Genomic DNA, 22,919 nt, shown 5'->3' on the forward strand with positions numbered 1-22,919 from the left:
TATTATCTAGGCCTCTGTCATTACAATTTAAACAGCACTAACCCAGTGACTACCCCAATGTCACTGTTCAATATAGATGTATGTGTATATGAGCATATATTTATACATATAATTGAATATATATGCATATGAGATATATATTATATACTATACTGTATATAATTATATATATATGAATATTTATCGTTTTCATCACCTCCACCTGTATCATGCTAGCCCAAGCCACAATCATCTCTCATTTCTGCAACTGCAGTTGCCTTACAATTGGCTTTACTGTTTTTACAGTTGACCCTCAACTCTATTCTCCACTCAGCAATCAGATAGTTTATTCAAACCATCCTTAATAAAATCCAAAGACTTCAGCTGAGCCTACCAATAAATATATAAAATACACCGTTTTTTGGCTAACTTATTATTTTTTTTAAATCACTATTCTTCAATATTCTTTGCATTACTAAATATCTTTTTATCCTTCAAACCTTCACACACACTCAAGCGTCAGGGGTTCAGTGTCTGCTGTTACCTCTGTCTGAAAACCTCTTACACTTAAGATATTTGTCTGTTTCCCTCATTCATGCTGTCATGTACCCAAATTTCAAGACCTTTGAGGAGGTCTTCAATAGTCTCCCTGTCTAAAATACATTATTCTTCATTTTCTATTACCTAATCTTTCCTCATTATACTCCTAGAACACATGAATACATTATATTAAATTTATATGTATTTATTTTCTTATTTGTATTCTCACCGTCTTTCTCTGTCATAAGTTAAGCTTCATGAGGGTGGAGATCATATTTTGTTCTCCACTATATCTCTTGTCATATAATAAGAACTCAGTGAGTTTTAAATGAATAAATTAGTACATCTCCAGATGATAGGAAACATACAGTTGTAAAGATTTGATCATACAGATATTAGAAAGAAATTAATTGAATACCAGTCTACATTTTGAATTCAAGCTTAGAAGGGAAAACACAGTAAAGAATAAAATAATAATTAGAATCCTAACATTTAGGCACTGGTTTATTGTGAATATCATTACTACTCTTCAAAACCAAAAGACATAACCTAAAGGAATATAAAAACAGTGGGAAAAGATACAGAAATATCAGCATATTAAATGATTTGAAGAATTGTTAAGTATATTGAAAATAAGGCACTAATAAAATACTTAAAAAGACTATAATTAAATTTATATAATTTAAATAATGTAGTAAATATTTGGATATTTTATACTATTTGATGATGGTTGAATAAATTAGTTTTATATTTGTCAGTGTCATTGTTGAGAATTGCAGTATTCTATTCACACTTGCAAAGAAATCATAGCTTATTTAAAAATAGAGTATTGATCATTATTTAGTCTGTATTCCATTCAAATAGTCTTAATGTGTACTAAGCATCTACCTAGTTGAGTCAGTCAATTGCACAGAAATAATTTGTTTGCTTGAATCATGTATTAAAAAATGATATGCAAACAGTGATTTAGGCTATAAATATAATTACTTAAATAACAAAAAGTTGTAAGACTTTTGCATCAAAATGTAACACAAAATATTTATCACAAAAATAAAACCAAAAGAGTGAAAAATATTAGAGCAAGTATTCTTTCTCTCTAAGAACATTGTCTGAGCATTAACATAATTGTAATTTCTCTTTATCCATGTTACATATACATGTCTCCTGCTTTTTTGTTTTCATTAGCTTGGGGTTTCATATTTGGAGGATATGGCTCATCTGTAGTTTTCATTATATCAGATGACCATAAATTTTGAAAGACAGTGCTGGTTCAAAATGATTTTCAAAACCCAGTTGGAAGATTATACTACAAAACATGACCAGGGACTGGAGTTTTCTCATGCTGTTTCCAAACAAAACAAACAAAATGATGAAGTGTACCTGCCTACAAAATCTTAGAACCCTGACTATGTACTTTACGCACTTATAAACTTATCTAGAAAAACAGTAGTTTTTTTGTTTTTTAAGAATGAAGGGAAATTTAGATGATTTAATCACATTTGTTCTTGTAAATGATGAGGAAATACACTTTACCTGCAATTGCTTTTCGCATTCATAAGATGTCTTCTCACATTAACCACAGTTAGCACTTAACAGTTTATTTGTTTACTTATTCCTTTAATAAGATTGTTTTATTCACCTTTAGAAATCTGTTAGTAAAACTATATTATGCTCCAGGAAACAGAATTGAAGTAATAAAAATTCCAGAAGATATCAGAGTGGTGTGGAGTTAATAAATTGCGTGGGAATCTCAACAATGATTATACATTATGTTTATTTTCATTACTGATAGGTCCTTTGAGATTAACACTTAAATAAAGGGAGAAATGTTTCTTTATATCGTGTGCCAAGAGGACTCATAAATAATACATACATATTTGCCAGTTAGTAACTGAATTTTAATCAGTATCCTTCTGTCATGTAGTAATGCATTTATACATCTGTTATACGATTTATTATTTGCACCCCAATGAGTAATGAGCATGTAAAATTACATTATCTGTAATGAAAAAATTTTAAATTCCAAGAAGGATTTTGTTTCTTTTGTAGATGTGTGTCATATCACTTAAAATCCTGGGTTTAAATACAAGAATTAAGTATTATTCTCTACCTATTCCATCTATATAAAATTCACTGTGCGCCATTCATGTTAGAAATGAGGACCTAGATATTAAACTTGAGATCACACACCTCTGAATTGAATAGTCATATTAAAAATGCAATCGTTTGGCTGGAATTAAAAGATATATTTACAGAAATATTACTCTGTATATTTATTAGGGGATATATATCTTAATTGGATTGTATGAGCTTGCTTAAATATATTTATCAAAAATGTTAACATTTTTTATTATTTTAAATTCTCTTAATTACAAAATAAAAATATATATATTTTTAAAAATTTAAACAAGGGAACAGGAAAGTAATGAGTTAAAAATCTTCCTGACCCCAATCCTACTACATGGAAGGAAGTTGTCCTGTCCCCTTCCCCCCAAAAAAATACCTTCAAGATTTTTAACAATTTACAGCTCCATCTCTCTATATATCATCCATCAGTCTGAATATATTTGGCATGATTCTAGAATGCTTTATATTAGATGGAAATTACATATTCTTGATGTTTATACAGAAGTAAAACATTAAAGATGACTGAATCTCATGACTTTTATTCCTAGTACTTTTCTTCCTTCATGGATTATCACTAAAGTTTTATTAACCACTCCTTGATTTGGTTTTCCAGGAAAAGTATTATTTTTCTAAGACCAATTTGGCAATTAAAAATGTCTACAGGAGGTAGGTTGATAATGTAATCAAGTAGAGTGGCCTGAGTTTATCAATGCCTGTATTCCTATAATCTACTACATTCTTGAGCATTTTTTTCCATAGCATACAACTTCTATGCAAAACTTTTATTTTCAGAGGTTTATAAAAAAGTAGATCTGAGTGATTTCTGACTTTAGTCTTTCTTAAAATTAAAAAAAAGAAAACAAGAAAAAGAATTTTTACATTTTTACTTGACCACAATGTCAAGGACAAATGGGGAAAGGAAAGTACTGTGGCAAACAAGTAACTATGTTTTCCAGGCAAAATATGCAGCAACTACTCGGCTCCATGGAAAAGTACAATTCCTATACTATTTGCTTTTCCTTCTTTTTAAAGATAAGCCAAAGATTCTTACTTTGATTTGGAATCTATTGGATTGTGATTTTGGAAACAAATTGTAATTTATTTAAAACACTGTATGTGTCTAACATATATAAAATGAGTTAGTGAGTATTGATCTCAATTTTAAAGTTTATTGTATGAATAATTCTTCATAGTAATGTCAAATATATTTTTTAACTCCAGCTATGTGTATCAGTATAAAACATTCATACTCCTAATATATTTTTGTCTATATAATTCTTACTTAATTTATTTTAATTTTTAACTTGGTCAGAATTACAAAAAAATCTTAATTTTATTGATCTTTTATTTTTATATATGAGATCTTTGTTTTTTTTAAATTTATTTTATTGAAGTATAGTTGATTTAAAATGTTGTGTCAATATCTACTGTACAGCAAAATGATTCAGTTATACACACACACACACACACACACACACACACACACACACATTATTTGTCATATTCTTTTCCATTATGGTTTATCACAGGATATTGCATGTAGTTTCCTGTGCTATAGAATAGGACCTTAGAGTTTATCCATTCTATATACAATAGTTTGCATCTGCTAATCCCCAAATCCCAATTTATCCCTTTCTTGCACCCTCTGCCCTGCAACCACAAGTCTGTTCTCTATGCCTGTGAGTCTGTTTCTGTTTTGTAGGTAAGTTCATTTGTGTTATATTTTAGATTCTGTATAGAAGTGGCATCATATGGTATTTGTCTTTTCCTTTCTGACTTACTTCAGTTAGTATGATAATCTGTAAGTCCATCCATGTTGCTGCAAATGACATTATTTCATTCTTTTTTATGGCTGAGTAATATCCCATTATATATATATATATATATATATATATATATATATATATATATATACCTCATCTTCTTTATCCATTCATCTGTCAATGGACATTTAGGTTGCTTCCATGTCTTGGCTATCGTATTATATATATATATACACCTCATTTTCTTTATCCATTCATATGTCAATGGACATTTAGGTTGCTTCCATGTCTTGGCTATTGTAAATAATGCTGCATTGTACATTGGAGTGCATGTAGCTTTTCGAATTATAGTTTTCTCTGGACATATCCCCAGGAGTGGGATTGCAGGATCATATGTCAACTCTATTTTTCATTTTCTGAGGAAACTCCATACTGTTTTCATTAGTGGCTGCCCCAATTTACATTGCCACAAACAGTGTGGGAGGAATCCATTTTCCCCACACCCTCTCCAGCATTTTTATTTGTAGACTTTTTAATGATGGCCATTCTGACTGGTGTGAGGTAGTACCTCATTGTAGTTTTGATTTACGTTTCTAATAATTAGTGATGTTGAGCATCTTTTCATGTGCCTGTTGGCCATCTGTATGCCTCCTTTGGAGAAATGTCTATTTAGATCTTCTGCCCAGTTTTCAGTTGGTTTGTTTGGTTTTTTTTGATATTGAGTTGTGTGAGCTGTTTGTGTATTTTGGAAATTAAGTGCTTGTCAGTCACATGGTTTGCAAATATTTACTCTCATTCTGTAGGTTGTCTTGTCTTTTCACTTTGTTTATGGTTTACTTTGTTGTACAAAAGCTAGTAAGTTTGATTCAGACCCATTTGTTTATTTTTGCTTTTATTTCTATTGCCTTGGGAGACTGACATACCTAAGAAAACATTAGTACGATTTATGTTAGAGAATGTTTTGGCTATGTTCTCTTCTAAGAGTTTTATGGTATCATGTCTTATATTTAAGTCTTTAAGTCATTTTGAGTTTATGTTTGTGTATGGTGTGAAGGTGTGTTCTGACTTCATTGACTTACATGAAGCTGTCCAACTTTCCCAACACCACTTGCTGAAGAGACTGTCTTTTCTCCATTGTATATTCTTGCCTCCTTTGTTGAAGATTAATTGACCATAGGTATGTGGGTTTATTTCTGGGCTCTCTATTCTGTTCCATTGATCTATATGTCTGCTTTGCTGCCAACACCACACTGTTTTGATTACTGTAGCATTGTAGTATTGTCTGAAGTCTGGAAGGGTTATGTATCCTGCTTTGTTCTTTTTCCTCAGGATTGCGTTGGCAATTCTGGGTCTTTTATGATTCCATATAAATTTTAGGATTATTTGTTCTATTTCTGTGAAAAATGTCATGGGTAATTTCATAGCGATTGCATTAAATCTGTAGGTTGCTTTGGGTAATATGGCCATTTTAACAATATTAATTCTTCCAATACAAGAGCATGGATATCTTTCCATTTCTTTGAATCATTTTCAATTTCCTTTATTAATGTTTTATAGTTCTCAGTAAATAAGTGTTTTACCTCCTTGGACAGGTTTATTCCTAAATTGTTTTTTTTTTCCTTTTTTTTTACATTCCCTTTCTGATCTTTCATTGTTAGTGTAAAGAAATGCACCTGATTTCTGTATGTTAATCTTGTATCCTGCTATCTTGCTGAATTCGTTTATCAGTTCTAGTAGTTTTTGCGTGGAGTCTTTAGGGTTTTCTATATATAGTATCATGTTACCTGCATAAAATGATGATTTTACTTCTTCCCTTCCAATCTGGATATCTTTTTTTTTTTTTTTTTTTTTTAACATCTTTATTGAAGTATAATTGCCTTACAATGGTGTGTTAGCTTCTGCTTTATAACAAAGTGAATCAGTTATACATATACAATATGTTCCCATTTCTCTTCCCTCTTGCATCTCCCTCCCTCCCACCCTCCCCATCCCATCCCTCTAGATGGTCACAAAGCACCGAGCTGATCTCCCTGTGCTATGCGGCTGCTTCCCACTAGTTATCTATTTTACATTTGGTAGTGTATATATGTCCATGACACTCTCTTACCCTGTCACATCTCACCCCACCCCCTCCCCTTATCCTCAAGTCCATTCTCTAGTAGGTCTGTGTCTTTATTCCCGTCTTGCCACTAGGTTCTTCATGGCCTTTTTTTTTTTTTTTTTTTTTTTCCCCTTAGATTCCGTATATATGTGTTAGCATACTGTATTTGTTTTTCTCTTTCTGACTTACTTCACTCTGTATGACAGACTCTAACTCCATCCACCTCATTACAAATACCTCCATTTCATTTCTTTTTATGGCTGAGTAATATTCCATTGTATATATGTGCCACATCTTCTTTATCCATTCATCTGTCGATGGACATTTAGATTGCTTCCATGTCCTAGCTATTGTAAATAGAGCTGCAATGAACATTTTGGTACATGACTCTTTTTGACCTATGGTTTTCTCAGGGTATATGCCCAGTAGTGGGATTGCTGGGTCGTATGGTAGTTCTATTTGTAGTTTTTTAAGGAACCTCCATACTGTTCTCCATAGTGGCTGTATCAATTTACATTCCCACCAACAGTGCAAGAGTGTTCCCTTTCCTCCACACCCTCTCCAGCATTTATTGTTTCTAGATTTTTTGATGATGGCCATTCTGACCGGTGTGAGATGATATCTCATTGTAGTTTTGATTTGCATTTCTCTAATGATTAATGATGTTGAGCATTCTTTCATGTGTCTGTAGGCCATCTGTATATCTTCTTTGGAGAAATGTCTATTTAGGTCTTCGGCCCATTTTTGGATTGGGTTGTTCGTTTTTTTGTTATTGAGCTGCATGAGCTGCTTGTAAATCTTGGAGATTAATCCTTTGTCAGTTGCTTCATTTGCAAATATTTTCTCCCATTCTGATGGTTGTCTTTTGGTCTTGTTTATGGTTTCCTTTGCTGTGCAAAAGCTTTTAAGTTTCATTAGGTCCCATTTGTTTATTTGTGTTCTTATTTCCATTTCTCTGGGAGCTGGGTCAAAAAGAATCTTGCTGTGATGTATGTCATAGAGTGTTCTGCCTATGTTTTCCTCTAAGAGTTTGATAGTGTCTGCCCTTACACTTAGGTCTTTAATCCATTTTGAGTTTATTTTTGTGCATGGTGTCAGGGAGTGTTCTATTTTCATACTTTTACATGTACCTGTCCAATTTTCCCAGCACCACTTATTGAAGAGGCTGTCTTTTCTCCACTGTATATGCTTGCCTCCTTTATCAAAAATAAGGTGCCCATATGTGTGTGGGTTTATCTCTGGGCTTTCTATCCTGTTCCATTGATCTATATTTCTGTTTTTGTGCCAGTACCAAACTGTCTTGATTACTGAAGCTTTGTAATATAGTCTGAAGTCAGGGAGCCTGATTCCCCCAGCTCCATTTTTCGTTCTCAAGATTGCTTTGGCTATTCGGGGTCTTTTGTGTTTCCATACAAATTGTGAAATTTTTTGTTCTAGTTCTGTGAAAAATGCCAGTGGTAGTTTGATAGGGATTGCATTGAATCTGTAGATTGCTTTGGGTAGTAGAGTCATTTTCACAATGTTGATTCTTCCAATCCAGGAACATGGTATATCTCTCCATCTATTTGTATCATCTTTAATTTCTTTCATCAGTGTCTTATAATTTTCTGCATACAGGTCTTTTGTCTCCTTAGGTAGGTTTATTCCTAGATATTTTATTCTTTTTGTTGCAGTGGTAAATGGGAGTGTTTTCTTAATTTCACTTTCAGATTTTTCGTCATTAGTGTATAGAAATGCAAGAGATTTCTGTGCATTAATTTTGTATCCTGCTACTTTACCAAATTCATTGATTAGCTCTAGGAGTTTTCTGGTAGCATCTTTAGGATTCTCTATGTATAGTATCATGTCATCTGCAAATAGTGACAGCTTTACTTCTTCTTTTCCGATTTGGATTCCTTTTATTTCTTTGTCTTCTCTGATTGCTGTGGCTAACACTTCCAAAACTATGTTGAATAATAGTGGTGAGAGTGGGCAACCTTGTCTTGTTCCTGATCTTAGTGGAAATGGTTTCAGTTTTTCACCATTGAGGACAATGTTGGCTGTGGGTTTGTCATATATGGCCTTTATTATGTTGAGGAAAGTTCCCTCTATGCCTACTTTCTGCAGGGCTTTTATCATAAATGGGTGTTGAATTTTGTCGAAAGCTTTCTCTGCATCTATTGAGATGATCATATGGTTTTTCTCCTTCAGTTTGTTAATATGATGTATCACATTGATTGATTTGCGTATATTGAAGAATCCTTGCATTCCTGGGATAAACCCCACTTGATCATGGTGTATGATCCTTTTAATGTGCTGTTGGATTCTGTTTGCTAGTATTTTGTTGAGGATTTTTGCATCTATGTTCATCAGTGATATTGGCCTGTAGTTTTCTTTCTTTGTGACATCTTTGTCTGGTTTTGGTATCAGGGTGATGGTGGCCTCGTAGAATGAGTTTGGGAGTGTTCCTCCCTCTGCAATATTTTGGAAGAGTTTGAGAAGGATAGGTGTTAGCTCTTCTCTAAATGTTTGATAGAATTCACCTGTGAAGCCATCTGGTCCTGGGCTTTTGTTTGTTGGAAGGTTTTTAATCACAGTTTCAATTTCAGTGCTTGTGATTGGTCTGTTCATATTTTCTATTTCTTCCCGGTTCAGTCTCGGCAGTTTGTGCCTTTCTAAGAATCTGTCCATTTCTTCCAGGTTGTCCATTTTATTGGCATAGAGTTGCTTGTAGTAATCTCTCATGATCTTTTGTATTTCTGCAGTGTCAGTGGTTACTTCTCCTTTTTCATTTCTAATTCTATTGATCTGAGTCTTCTCCCTTTTTCTCTTGATGAGTCTGGCTAATGGTTTATCAATTTTGTTTATCTTCTCAAAGAACCAGCTTTTAGTTTCATTGATTTTTGCTATTGTTTCCTTCATTTCTTTTTCATTTATTTCTGACCTGATCTTTATAATTTCTTTCCTTCTGCTGGCTTTGGGGTTTTTTTGTTCTTCTTTCTCTAATTGCTTTAGGTGCAAGGTTAGGTTGTTTATTCGAGATGTTTCCTGTTTCTTGAGGTAGGCTTGTATTGCTATAAACTTCCCTCTTAGCACTGCTTTTGCTGCGTCCCATAGGTTTTGGGTCGTCGTATCTCCATTGTCATTTGTTTCTAGGTATTTTTTGATTTCCCCTTTGATTTCTTCAGTGATCACTTCGTTATTAAGTAATGTATTGTGTAGCCTCCATGTGTTTGTATTTTTTACAGGTCTTTTCCTGTAATTGATATCTAGTCTCATAGCGTTGTGGTCGGAAAAGATACTTGATACGATTTCAATTTTCTTAAATTTACCAAGGCTTGATTTGTGACCCAAGATATGATCTATCCTGGAGAATGTTCCATGAGCACTTGAGAAAAATGTGTATTCTGTTGTTTTTGGATGGAATGTCCTATAAATATCAATTAAGTCTATCTTGTTTAATGTATCATTTAAAGCTTGTGTTTCCTTATTTATTTTCATTTTGGATGATCTGTCCATTGGTGAGAGTGGGGTGTTAAAGTCCCCTACTATGATTGTGTTGCTGTCGATTTCCCCTTTTATGGCTGTTAGTATTTGCCTTATGTATTGAGGTGCTCCTATGTTGGGTGCATAAATATTTACAATTGTTATACCTTCCTCTTGTATCGATCCCTTGATCATTATATAGTGTCCTTCTTTGTCTCTTGTAATAGTCTTTATTTTAAAGTCTATTTTGTCTGATATGAGAATTGCTACTCCAGCTTTCTTTTGATTTCCATTTGCATGGAATATCTTTTTCCATCCCCTCACTTTCAGTCTATATGTGTCTCTAGGTCTGAAGTGGGTCTCTTGTAGACAGCATATATATGGGTCTTGTTTTGGTATCCATTCAGCCAGCCTGTGTCTTTTGGTGGGAGCATTTAATCCATTTACATTCAAGGTAATTATCGATATGTATGTTCCTATTCCCATTTTCTTAAATGTTTTGGGTTTGTTATTGTAGGTGTTTTCCTTCTCTTGTGTTTCTTGCCTAGAGAAGTTCCTTTAGCATTTGTTGTAAAGCTGGTTTGGTGGTGCTGAACTCTCTCAGCTTTTGCTTGTCTGTAAAGGTTTTAATTTCTCCATCGAATCTGAATGAGATCCTTGCTGGGTAGTGTAATCTTGGTTGCAGGTTTTTCTCCTTCATCACTTTAAGTATATCCTGCCACTCCCTTCTGGCTTGCAGAGTTTCTGCTGAAAGATCAGATGTTAACCTTATGGGGATTCCCTTGTGTGTTATTTGTTTTTTTTCCCTTGCTGCCTTTAATATGTTTTCCTTATATTTAATTTTTGACAGTTTGATTAATATGTGTCTTGGTGTGTTTCTCCTTGGGTTTATCCTGTATGGGACTCTCTGTGCTTCCAGGACTTGATTAACTATTTCCTTTCCCATATTAGGGAAGTTTTCAACTATAATCTCTTCAAATATCTTCTCAGTCCCTTTCTTTTTCTCTTCTTCTTCTGGGACCCCTATAATTCGAATGTTGGCGCGTTTAATGTTGTCCCAGAGGTCTCTGAGACTGTCCTCAGTTCTTTTCATTCTTTTTTCTTTATCCTGCTCTGCAGTAGTTATTTCCACCATTTTATCTTCCAGGTCACTTATCCTTTCTTCTGCCTCAGTTATTCTGCTATTGATCCCATCTAGAGTATTTTTAATTTCATTTATTGTGGTTTTCATCATTGCTTGGTTCCTCTTTAGTTCTTCTACGTCCTTGTTAAATGTTTCTTGCATTTTGTCTATTCTATTTCCAAGATTTTGGATCATCCTTACTATCATTATTCTGAATTCTTTTTCAGGTAGACTACCTATTTCCTCTTCATTTGTTAAGTCTGGTATGTTCTGACCCTGCTCCTTCATCTGCTGTGTGTTTTTCTGTCGTCTCATTTTGCTTATCTTACTGTGTTTGGGGTCTCCTTTTCACAGGCTGCAGGTTCGTAGTTCCTGTTGTTTTTGGTATCTGTCCCCAGTGGCTAAGGTTGGTTCAGTGGGTTGTGTAGGCTTCCTGGTGGAGGGAACTAGTGCCTGAGCTCTGGTGGATGAGGTTGGCTCTTGTCTTTCTGGTGGGCACGTCCACGTCTGGTGGTGTATTTTGGGGTGTCTGTGGCCTTATTATGATTTTAGGCAGCCTCTCTGCTAATGGATGGGGCTGTGTTCCTGTCTTGCTAGTTGTTTGGCATATGGTGTCCAGCACTGTAGCTTGTTGGTCGTTGAGTGAAGCTGGGTCTTGATGTTGAGATGGAGATCTCTGAGAGATTTTTGCCGTTTGGTATTACGTGAAGCTGGGAGGTCTCTTGTGGACCAGTGTCCTGAAGTTGGCTCTCCCACCTCAGAGGCACGGCCCTGATGCCTGGCTGGAGCACCAAGAGCCTTTCGTCCACACGGCTCAGAGTAAAAGGGAGAAAAAATAGAAAGAAAGAAAGAAAGAAAGAAAGAGGCTATAATATAGTGAAGTAAAATAAAGCTATTGTAAAGCAAAGCTATACAGACAAAATCGCACCCAGAAGCATATACATATACACTCACAAATAAAGGAAAAGGGGAAAAATTAATATATCCTGCTCCCAAAGTCCACCTCCTGAATTTGGGATGATTCGTTGTCTATTCAGGTATTCACCAGATGCAGGCACATCAAGTTGTTTGTGGAGTTTTAATCCGCTGCTTCTAAGGTTGCTGGGAGAGATTTCCCCTTATCTTCCCTGTTCGCACAGTTCCTGGGGTTCAGCTTTGGATTTGGACCCGCCTCTGCGTGTAGGTCGCCTGAGGGCGTCTATTCCCCGCACAGACAGGACGGGGTTAAAGGAGCAGCTGCTTCGGGGGCTCTGGCTCCCTCAGGCCGCGGGGAGGGAAGTGTACAGAGGAGGCGGGGTGAGCCTGCGGCGGCCGAGGCCGGTGTGACGTTGCACCAGCCTGAGGCGGGCAGTGCGTTCTCCCGGGGAACTTGTCCCCGGATCACGGGACCCTGGCAGTGGCGGGCTGCACAGGCTCCCGGGAGGGGCGATGTGGAGAGTGACTTGTGCTCACACACAGGCTTTTTGGAGGCGGCAGCAGCAGCCCCAGCGTCTCACGCCCGTCTCTGGGGTCCGTGCTGATCGCCGCGGCTCACGCCTTTCTCTGGAGTTCGTTTAGGCGGCACTCTGAATCCCCTCTCCTTGCGCGCCGCGAAACAAAGAGGCAAGAAAAAGTCTCTTGCCTCTTCGGCAGCTGCAGACTTTTTCCCGGACTCCCTACCAGCCAGCTGTGGTGCGCTAACCCCTTCAGGCTGTGTTCACGCCGCCAGCCCCAGTCCTCTCCCTGCGATCCAACCGAAACCGAAACCCGAGCCTCAGCTCCCAGCCCCGCCCGCCGAGCAGACAAGCCTCTCGGGCTGGTGAGTGCTGCTCCGCGCCGAGCCTCTGTGCGGGAGTCTCTCCGTTTTTTTCCTCTGCGCCCCTGTTGCTGTGGGGTCTGCGGTGATCGCCGCGGCTCGCGCCCTTCTCTGGAGTTCGTTTAGGCGGCGCTCTGAATCCCCTCTCCTTGCGCGCCGCGAAACAAAGAGGCAAGAAAAAGTCCCTTGCCTCTTCGGCAGCTGCAGACTTTTTCCCGGTCTCCCTCCCAGCCAGCTGTTGTGCGCTAATCCCTTCAGGCTGTGTTCACGCTGCCAGCCTCAGTCCTCTCCCTGTGATCCGACCGAAGCCGAGCCTCAGCTCCCAGCCCCGCCCGCCCCGGCGGGTGAGCAGACAAGCCTCTCGGGCTGGAGAGTGCTGCTCGGCGCCGAGCCTCTGTGCGGGAATCTCTCCGTTTTTCCCTCTGCGCCCCTGTTGCTGTGGGATCCGCGTTGGTAGCTGCGGCTCGCGCCCGTCTCTGAAGTTCGTTTAGGCAGCGCTCTGAATCCCCTCTCCTCGCGCACCAGGAAACAAAGAGGGAAGAAAAAGTCTCTTGCCTCTTCGGCAGCTGCAGACTTTTTCCCGGACTCCCTCTTGGCTAGCTGTGGTGCACTAACGCCTTCAGGCTGTGTTCACACCGCCAACCCCAGTCCTCTCCCTGCGATCTGACCAAAGCCCGAGCCTCAGCTCCCAGCCCCGCCCGCCCCGGCGGGTGAGCAGACAAGCCTCTCGGGCTGGAGAGTGCTGCTCGGCGCCGAGCCTCCGTGCGGGAACCTCTCCGCTTTGCCCTCCGCACCCCTGTGGCTGCGCTCTCCTCCGTGGCTCCGAAGCTTCCCCCCTCTGCCACCCGCAGTCTCCGCCCGCGAAGGGGCTTCCTAGTGCGTGGAAATCTTTCCTCCTTCACGGCTCCCTCCCACTAGTGCAGGTGCCGTCCCTATTCTTTTGTCTCTGTTATTTCTTTTTTCTTTTGCCCTACCCAAGTACGGGGGGAGTTTCTTGCCTTTTTGGAGGTCGGACGTTTTCTGCCAGCGTTCAGTGGGTGTTCTGTAGGAGCAGTTCCACGTGTAGATGTATTTCTACTGTATCTGTGGGAAGGAAGGTGATCTCCGCGTCTTACTCTTCCGCCATCTTCCCGAGGACCTCCAATCTGGATATCTTTTATTTCTTTTTCTTGTATGATTGCTGTGGCTAGGACTTACAATACTATGTTGAATAGAAGTGGTGAGGGTGGGTTTCTTGTCTTGTTCCAGATTTCAGCAGGAAGGCTTTCAGTTTTTCACCATTGAGAATTATATTGGCTGTGGATCTGTCATAAATAACTTGTATTATGCTGAAATATATTCTCTCTATACCCACTTTGGTAAGAATTTTTATCATAAATGGATATTGAATTTTATCAAATGCTTTTTTCTTTATCTATTGAGATGATCATATGGTTATTGTCTTTTCTTTTGTTGATGTAGTGTATCACACTGATTGATTTGCATATGTTGAACCATCCCTGTGACCCTGTGATGAATCGAACTTGGTTGTTGTGTAACTTTTTTTGTGTGTTGTTGGATTTGGTTTGCTAGTATTTTATTCAGAATTCTTGCATCTATATTCATCAAAGATATTGGCCTGTAATTTTCTTTTTTGGTAGTATCTTTTTCTGGTTTTAGTATCATGGTGATGCTGGCTTCGTAGAATGTCTTTGGGAGTATTCCCTCCTCTTCAATCTTTTGGAAGAGGTTGAGAAGGATCAGTATAAGTTTTTCATTGTATGTTTGGTAGAATTTGCCAGTGAAGTCATCTTGTCCTGGACTTTTCTTTGTAGGGAGTTTTTCTATTAAAAAATCTATTGCGTTGGCCAAAAAGTTCGTTCGGGTTTTTCTGTAACATGGAAAAACCTGAACAAACTTTTTGGCCAACCCAATATTTCACTTCTAGTGATCTGTCTGTTAAATTACCTATTTCTTCTTGATTCAGTTTTTGTAGACTGTTGTTTCTAGAAATTTGTCCATTTCTTCTAGGTTGTCAAATTTGTTGGCATATAATTGTTCATAGTATTGTCTTTTTTTTTTTTTTGGTATTTCTGTGGTGTCAGTTGTTATTCTCCTTTCTCATTTCTTATTTTCTTTTATGGCATCCTCTCTCTTTTCTTCTTGTGAGCCTGGCCAGAGCTTTGTTAATTTTGTTTGTACTTTCAAAGAATCAGCTCCTGGTTTTATTGATTTTTTTCTATTTTTTTTAAACTCTATTTTGCTTATATCCTCTCTGATCTTTATCATTTTCTTCCTTTTGCTGACATTAGGTTTTGTTTATTTTTCTTTTTCTATTTCTTTTAGGTGGCAGTTTAGGTTGTTTATTTGAGATTTTTCTCTTTTTTTGAGGAAGACCTGTATTGCTATGAACTCCCCTCTAACAACTGCTTTTGCTGCGTCCCAAAGATTTTGTATGGTTGTGTTTTCATTGTCATTTGTCTCAAGGCTTTCCTCTTTCATTTCATCTTTGACCCATTGTTTTTGTTTGTTTGTTTTTTTCTTTTTTGGGGGGTTTTTTGGTAGTGTGTTATTTAGTCTCCATGTAATCATTTTTTTTCTCATTTATTTTTCTGTAGTTGATTTGTAGTTTCATGCCATTGTGGTCAGAAAAGATGCTTAAATAATTTCTATACTCTAAAATCTGTTGAGGTTTGTTTCACGCCCTAATTTTGTGCCCTAGTATTGCGGTCAATCCTAGAGAATGTTCCATGTGCACTTGAAATGAATGTGTATCCTTGGGGTTTTTTGGAAGTAATGTCCTGAAAATACCAATTAAATCTAACTGTTATATTGTATCCTTTAGGATCTCTGTTGCCTTATTGATTTTCTGTCTAGAAGATCTGTCAGTTGATGTGAATGGGGTGTTAAAGTCTCCTCAATTTCTCCCTTTATGTCTGTTAGTATTTGTTTTATGTATTTGAACGCTCCTATATTGGGTTCATATATATTGACCAGTGTATTATTCTCTTCTTGTATTGATCCTTTTATCATCATATAGTGTCTGTCTTTATCTTTCTAAGTCTATCTTTCAACATAGACTTTATGTTTTGAAGTCGATTTTGGAAATCTAGTTTTTCATATACGTATATATTCTTTCTTTTTTTATATGAAACTGACATTTAAAAATATACTTTGTAAATGTTTGCAGTTATCTTTATTAATCTCTTCTTTTAAAATATATACAGTGCACTTCAGTTTTCAACTGTGATGCAATAATTGATAGAAAACCAACTCTCTTGTAGTAAATGACTAAAAATCCTGACAATAATATAACTAAAGTAAAACACTTCTTTGAAGCATTGGAGACTTTTTGAGGAAGCCATCATTTGATGGGACCAAAATAACTTAGAAAACCAATGCACATTGAGTGTACATGCTGGTTTGGGTTTGGCTCCATGTGCCAATTCTTAAGCTGCAGAAGAAAGAAACTATGGAGTCAAAGTTGCCAGTGGGATGTGATAATCCATCTGAGCTTTCAGGAATAATGTGGGCTGGAACAGGAAAAAAAAAAATGAAGCTTAGAGTTGCCAAAGTAGCAGAGCATGATGGGCCTAGATTTCAGGGATGTGGGAAACACAGGGAGATGTGGAAAACATACCACTCTAATATTTTTCTCTCAAAGATGTGTGAGGCTAGGCATTAAAAAATCTGAAAAGAGGTAAGACTTCTGCCTCTGTGAAGACAGAGTATTCATACTTTTCCGAATTCTCTGGCAATGAACAACCCTGGGAATTTTACATTAAAACAAACATAGAATGACTCTAAAAGTTGGACAGAAGAAGGAACACCAGCTAAGGAACTTAGGACCCAAGGAAAATCATAAATGTAAATTTCCTTGGTTGGATTTTTGCCTCATATACCCTTGATTTGGAGTGGAAGAAGCCAGCAACCCAGAAGTGCAAACAGAGGTAGATAAAAGTGTCCTGACAAGAGCCTACTTTCTCTAGTCAAATGACAAGAAATACAGAAAACTAGCAAGACAAAAATAATTTAGAAAGTAAATGCAAAATACCACAAACACACAAAATTCTGGCTCCATACTCACCCATGCCAAGAAAGGCCAACTGAGAAACTTAGAACCATCCTACACTGCCTAGGTGATGTCAAAGAAAGCTGAGTAGGGAGCCAGGGAATTTTATCCCCACCAGGCAGTGACATAGTGAAGATATGATGGCTTTCTTTAACATGTGAATTTAGGTGAAAATGGATATCCATTAGAAAAATAATGAATCTTGACCCCTACCACAGACATAACATCAATTTTAAATGGATCATAGACCTAAATGTGATGGTAAAACAATAATGTTTTGAAAAATAATCATAGGTCAATACCTTTATTAACTTTGAGTAGTAAACAGTATATTAAACAGGGAATTAAGTGTACTAACCATAAAAGAAATACTTGATAAATTGAGCTACATTAAAATCATGAACTTATGTCTTCAAATATTACCATTAAGAGGGTGATTTGGCAAACCACAGAGTGAAAGAAAATATTTGCAGTACATATGTTTGATAACATATTCTGTGCAGAATATATAAAGAAGCAAAATAATAAGAGAAAGAGGAACACAGTAGGAAAAGAGGAGAAATAGCCATATAAGGATGTATCATCAAGGTTGCTGCTGTAGGCAACAGGGGCTCATTTGATGTATTGGAAGCTGAATAATTTTTCATTCTCCACTTGTGAGAATTACAGTTGGGGAGGCAGGATTAACTGCTCCACATTTTTAAGCTGCACTTATACACAAGGAGAAATAGTTCTGTTGTTGATATAGAATGCTTTGAGGGAGAATGTAGAAAGATGCATGGCATTCCTGAGACATTGTCATTGAGAGAATTGGACCTGTCCATAACAGCTGCAGCCCAAATTAAAGACTGAGGGACATGATGCTGGGCACTGATGAAGTCAGCTGCATCATCAGTTAGTTGCAGTGCTAAAAAAACAAATGAACTGAAGAGTAGAGGAGGGAATAATGTAAAAGATTACCCTGGACTCTTCTGTGAAAGTGGACAATTCCTACATTATCTCCCTTTTGGGCTAGTGTAACCATTATTTAACTGTCCATGCAATGCAGGATGGTGCCTGTATTAAGTCACTGTTTCTATTGTTCATGAATTTTTGTCATGTATTATATTTATTATCAAGTGTTATCATAGCTACATAAAAATTTCAAAGTAAAATTTGGACCTCAAACAAAAGAGGATGAATATTTTGAACAATAATATAAATTAGCACTTAATATTTGTCTAATTATGGATATATATATATATATATATATATATATATATACACATTCAAGACCACACATAATTTTTTAACATTCCATTTGACTATGAAAGTGTTTAAAGTATAAGACAAAATTAATGTAGAAAAAACTTCACAGTTTAGCTTTCACATTTGTTTCTACCCCAAATATGATTCAAAAAAAATTATACTCCATGTTTGTACATGAAATGGAATTACAGAAAAAAAATTGGTTTACAAATTCATTCTTACCAGCTCTTTGTAAAAGCAGAAACAATCCAGCAAGTGTAAAATCTTCTTTAAAAATGTTAAGTATATTCATAAATTCCTACTTTCTCAATACGTAGTTATCAGAGTAGTCAGTTCTGCTACTTTACACAGATGTGTACTCTAGAGTCTGTGACAAACGCTTTACAGTACACTTACATATGTTTTCCTTATAAAGCTAGAATTATTTGAGCAGGACATTTATTTTACACATCATGCTATTGACACGTATATCTTAGCACTGATTACACATACACACAGCAAATTGGGATGAGGGTCATGTATTGCTATTTAACAATTATTGTTTGAATTTTTTTTATTGATTCTTTAATGATTGTAAACTCAAAACAGAAAGCACTTTTGACAAAAAATAATATACCAAATAGGACATATAGATGTAAATTCTTATTTCTAAAATTTAGTAGACAAAGAAATTCTGACTACAACAATAATCTAAGAAGACTAAATTATTTTGAAACTTCATCAATGTCTCAAGTATAAATAAAAAATTTTTCAGTGGTGATAAGTCCTCAATAACATTGATTGATCCACATTTTTAAGGGCAAAAGCAGCCATATTTCAACAGGGAGTTTAGACATTGATATATTTATCACATGGAAACCTTTCTGGTTTAGCTCATACAACAGTGAAATGTTGCCTTTGTGAGAATTTACAACCATAATATGATATTCATAGCTCATCCTTTTATTTATTGAAGAAGTCTCCTGAATACTAGCAAAGTTATAAATGGTGAATTAAATCACAAAAATGTAGTTGCAATTCAATCTCAATCTTCCCTTAAAGTTAAACACAAGCAAAGAATGTTTGGAAAATGATTATCAGTAACACAATTTGGTTTTATAGCTTAATAATTAATTTTATAAAAGTGAAATATATAAGGTAAAGTTACTTAATTAGCTAATGCATTGGGCGAAAATTCTTCAGAAACTCAGGGTATGTATTTGAGGTGAGAAATCTACATGACAGTTTTTAGTGTGTGCAGCAGGGTATAGCTCTATACAGTTTTTGCTTTGATTATAATGTGAATCAATATGGAAATAGATGTTGAAACAAAGTCTTAGAGAGAATAAATCTTTTTTGTCTATTAAATTTAGATAATATGATATTGGAAAGTTCACCCATGCCTGACAGATTAACTTGTGCCTAAACAAGGTTCTAACAATGTGGAATTCATACTTCTTGTCCAAAATTATTTTTAAACTTCAACAAAAGTATTTAAAATAACTATAAGTCATGCTATTAACTAAATATTACATGTAACTAAATTCATTAGTAATAATAAGATCTACAACAACAAATAGCTAAAAAATGTTTTCAATAAAATATTTTTGCAGAAGAAATTTATTTATAGAAATGTAAATAAACTAATTTTCTAATATAAAATAAAAATTAATAATTTTGATCTGGCTACACTCAGACACTATTCTTTGCATTACAAATGCACAAAAGACAGAAGGTTATGTAGAATAGAAAAGTGAAGTGTCTATAATTAAAATGAGGAAATAATTGTAATTAGGTAACAAGTTCTTATATATTTTAGTCATTTCATACACAAATATTTTGTGAAATTGCTGCAATTTATGAATTGATAGTAAATCCCATGATATAAAAATTTAAATGACACAAAAAATGTGATAAAATGAAATGCATTCTTAGCCACTATATACCTCAAGTGCCAAATTATCCTCCCCAAATCTACTGTCATGAAAACAGAATCCAGAAATAATAATAAATATAAAAATATATAACTTATGCTTCATAAAATATCCACATATACAGTTGTATGGAACTTAGAGAAGAGAGGTATTGTATTTTTCAGGGAAGGATGTGGGTATTAATGCATTTGGGAACAGGAAACAACAAACATAAATATAGATCTTAAAAACTTACAGTTAAACACAAGAAAAAAATAACATACTACATATGTTATCTAAACTTATATAATTGAAAGAAATTTCAGTCTATCAAATGAAAGACAGGAAACAAGGAACAAAGCAGGAAAATTGTATTAAAAAATGCCATATATGATAGTTGACATAAATCCTAAATTAATTCTAATAATAAATATTGATGTGATAAAACTTACCAACTAAAGGAAAGAAAATCTCAGATTGATGATACAAGAAGTTGCTGCAGCAATAAAGAATCATTTAAACTTAAAAGATATAGGGGGTTAGATAGCCTCATCCACCAGACGGCAGACAGCAGAAGCAAGAAGAACTACAGTCCTGCAGCCTATGGAACAAAAACCACATTCACAGAAAGATAGGCAAGATGAAAAGGCAGAGGGCTATGTACCAGATGAAGGAACAAGATAAAAACCCAGAAAAACAACTAAATGAAGTGGAGATAGGCAACCTTCCAGAAAAAGAATTCAGAATAATGATAGTGAAGATGATCCAGGACCTCGGAAAAAAAATGGAGGCAAAGATCGAGAAGATGCAAGAAATGTTTAACAAAGAACTAGAAGAATTAAAGAACAAACAAACAGAGATGAACAATACAGTAACTGAAATGAAAACTACACTAGAAGGAATCAATAGCAGAATAACTGAGGCAGAAGAACGGATAAGTGACCTGGAAGACAGAATGGTGGAATCACTGCTGGGGAAGAGAATAAAGAAAAAAGAATGAAAAGAAATGAAGACAGCCTAAGAGACCTCTGGGACAACATTAAACGCAACAACATTCTCATTATAGGGATCGCAGAAGGAGAAGAGAGAGAGAAAGGACCCGAGAAAATATTTGAAGAGATTATAGTCGAAAACTTCCCTAACCTGGGAAAGGAAATAGCCACCCAAGTCCAGGAAGCACAGCGAGTCCCATACAGGATAAACCCAATGAGAAACACACCGAGACACATAGTAATCAAATTGGCAAAAATTAAAGACAAAGAAAAATTATTAAAAGCAGCAAGGGAAAAATGACAAATAACATACAAGGGAACTCCCATAAGGTTACCAGCTGATTTCTCAGCAGAAACTCTACAAGCCAGAAGGGAGCAGCATGATATACTTAAAGTGATGAAAGGGAAGAACCTACAACCAAGATTACTCTACCTGGCAAGGATCTCATTCAGGTTTGATGGAGAAATCAAAAGCTTTACCGACAAGCAAAAGCTAAGAGAATTCAGCACCACCAAACCAGCTCTACAACAAATGCTAAAGGAACTTCTTTAAGTGGGAAACACAAGAGAAGAAAAGGACCTACAAAAACAAACCCAAAACAATTAAGAAAATGGTCATAGGAACATACATATCGATAATTACCTTAAACGTGAATGGATTAAATGCTCCAACCAACAGACACAGGCTTGCTGAATGGATACGAAAACAAGACCCATAAATATGCTGTCTACAAGAGACCCATTTCAGACCTAGGGACACATTCAGACTGAAAGTGAGGGGATGGAAAAAGATATTCCATGCAAATGGAAATCAAAAGAAAGCTGGAATAGCAATACTCATATCAGATAAAATAGACTTTAAAATAAAGAATGTTACAAGAGACAAGGAAGGACACTACATAATGATCAAGGGATCAATCCAAGAAGAAGATATAACAATTATAAATATATATGCACCCAACATAGGAGCACCTCAATACATAAGGCAACTGCTAACAGCTCTAAAAGAGGAAATCAACAGTAACACAATAATAGTGGGGGACTTTAACACCCCACTTACACCAATGGACAGATCATCCAAAATGAAAATAAATAAGGAAACAGAAGCCTTAAATGACACAATAGACCAGGTAGATTTAATTGATATTTATAGGACATTCCATCCCCAAACAGCAGATTACACTTTCTTCTCAAGTACGCAGGGAACATTCTCCAAGATAGATCACATCTTGGGTCACAAATCAAGCCTCAGTAAATTTAAGAAAATTGAATTCATATCAAGCATCTTTTCTGACCACAACGCTATGAGATTGGAAATGAATTACAGGGAAAAAAAACCATAAAAAACACAAACACATGGAGGCTAAACAATACGTTACTAAATAACCAAGAGATCACTGAAGAAATCAAAGAGGAAATCAAAAAATGCCTAGAGACAAATGACAATGAAAACACGATGATCCAAAACCTATGGGATGCAGCAAAAGCAGTTCAAAGATGGAAGTTTATAACTATACAAGCCTACCTCAAGAAACAAGAAAAATCTCAAGTAAACAATCTAACGTTACACCTAAAGGAACTAGAGAAAGAAGAACAAACAAAACCCAAAGTTAGCAGAAGGAAAGAAATCATAAAGATCAGAGCAGAAATACATGAAATAGAAACAAAGAAAGCAATAGCAAAGATCAATAAAACTAAAAGCTGGTTCTTTGAGAAGATAAACAAAATTGATAAACCATTAGCCAGACTCATCAAGAAAAAGAGGGAGAGGACTCAAATCAATAAAATTAGAAATGAAAAAGGAGAAGTTACAACGGACACTGCAGAAATACAAAACATCCTA

Source organism: Balaenoptera physalus (genome assembly GCF_965194825.1).
Source record: "Balaenoptera physalus genome assembly, chromosome: 5".
NCBI classification, from domain to species: Eukaryota; Metazoa; Chordata; class Mammalia; order Artiodactyla; family Balaenopteridae; genus Balaenoptera; species Balaenoptera physalus.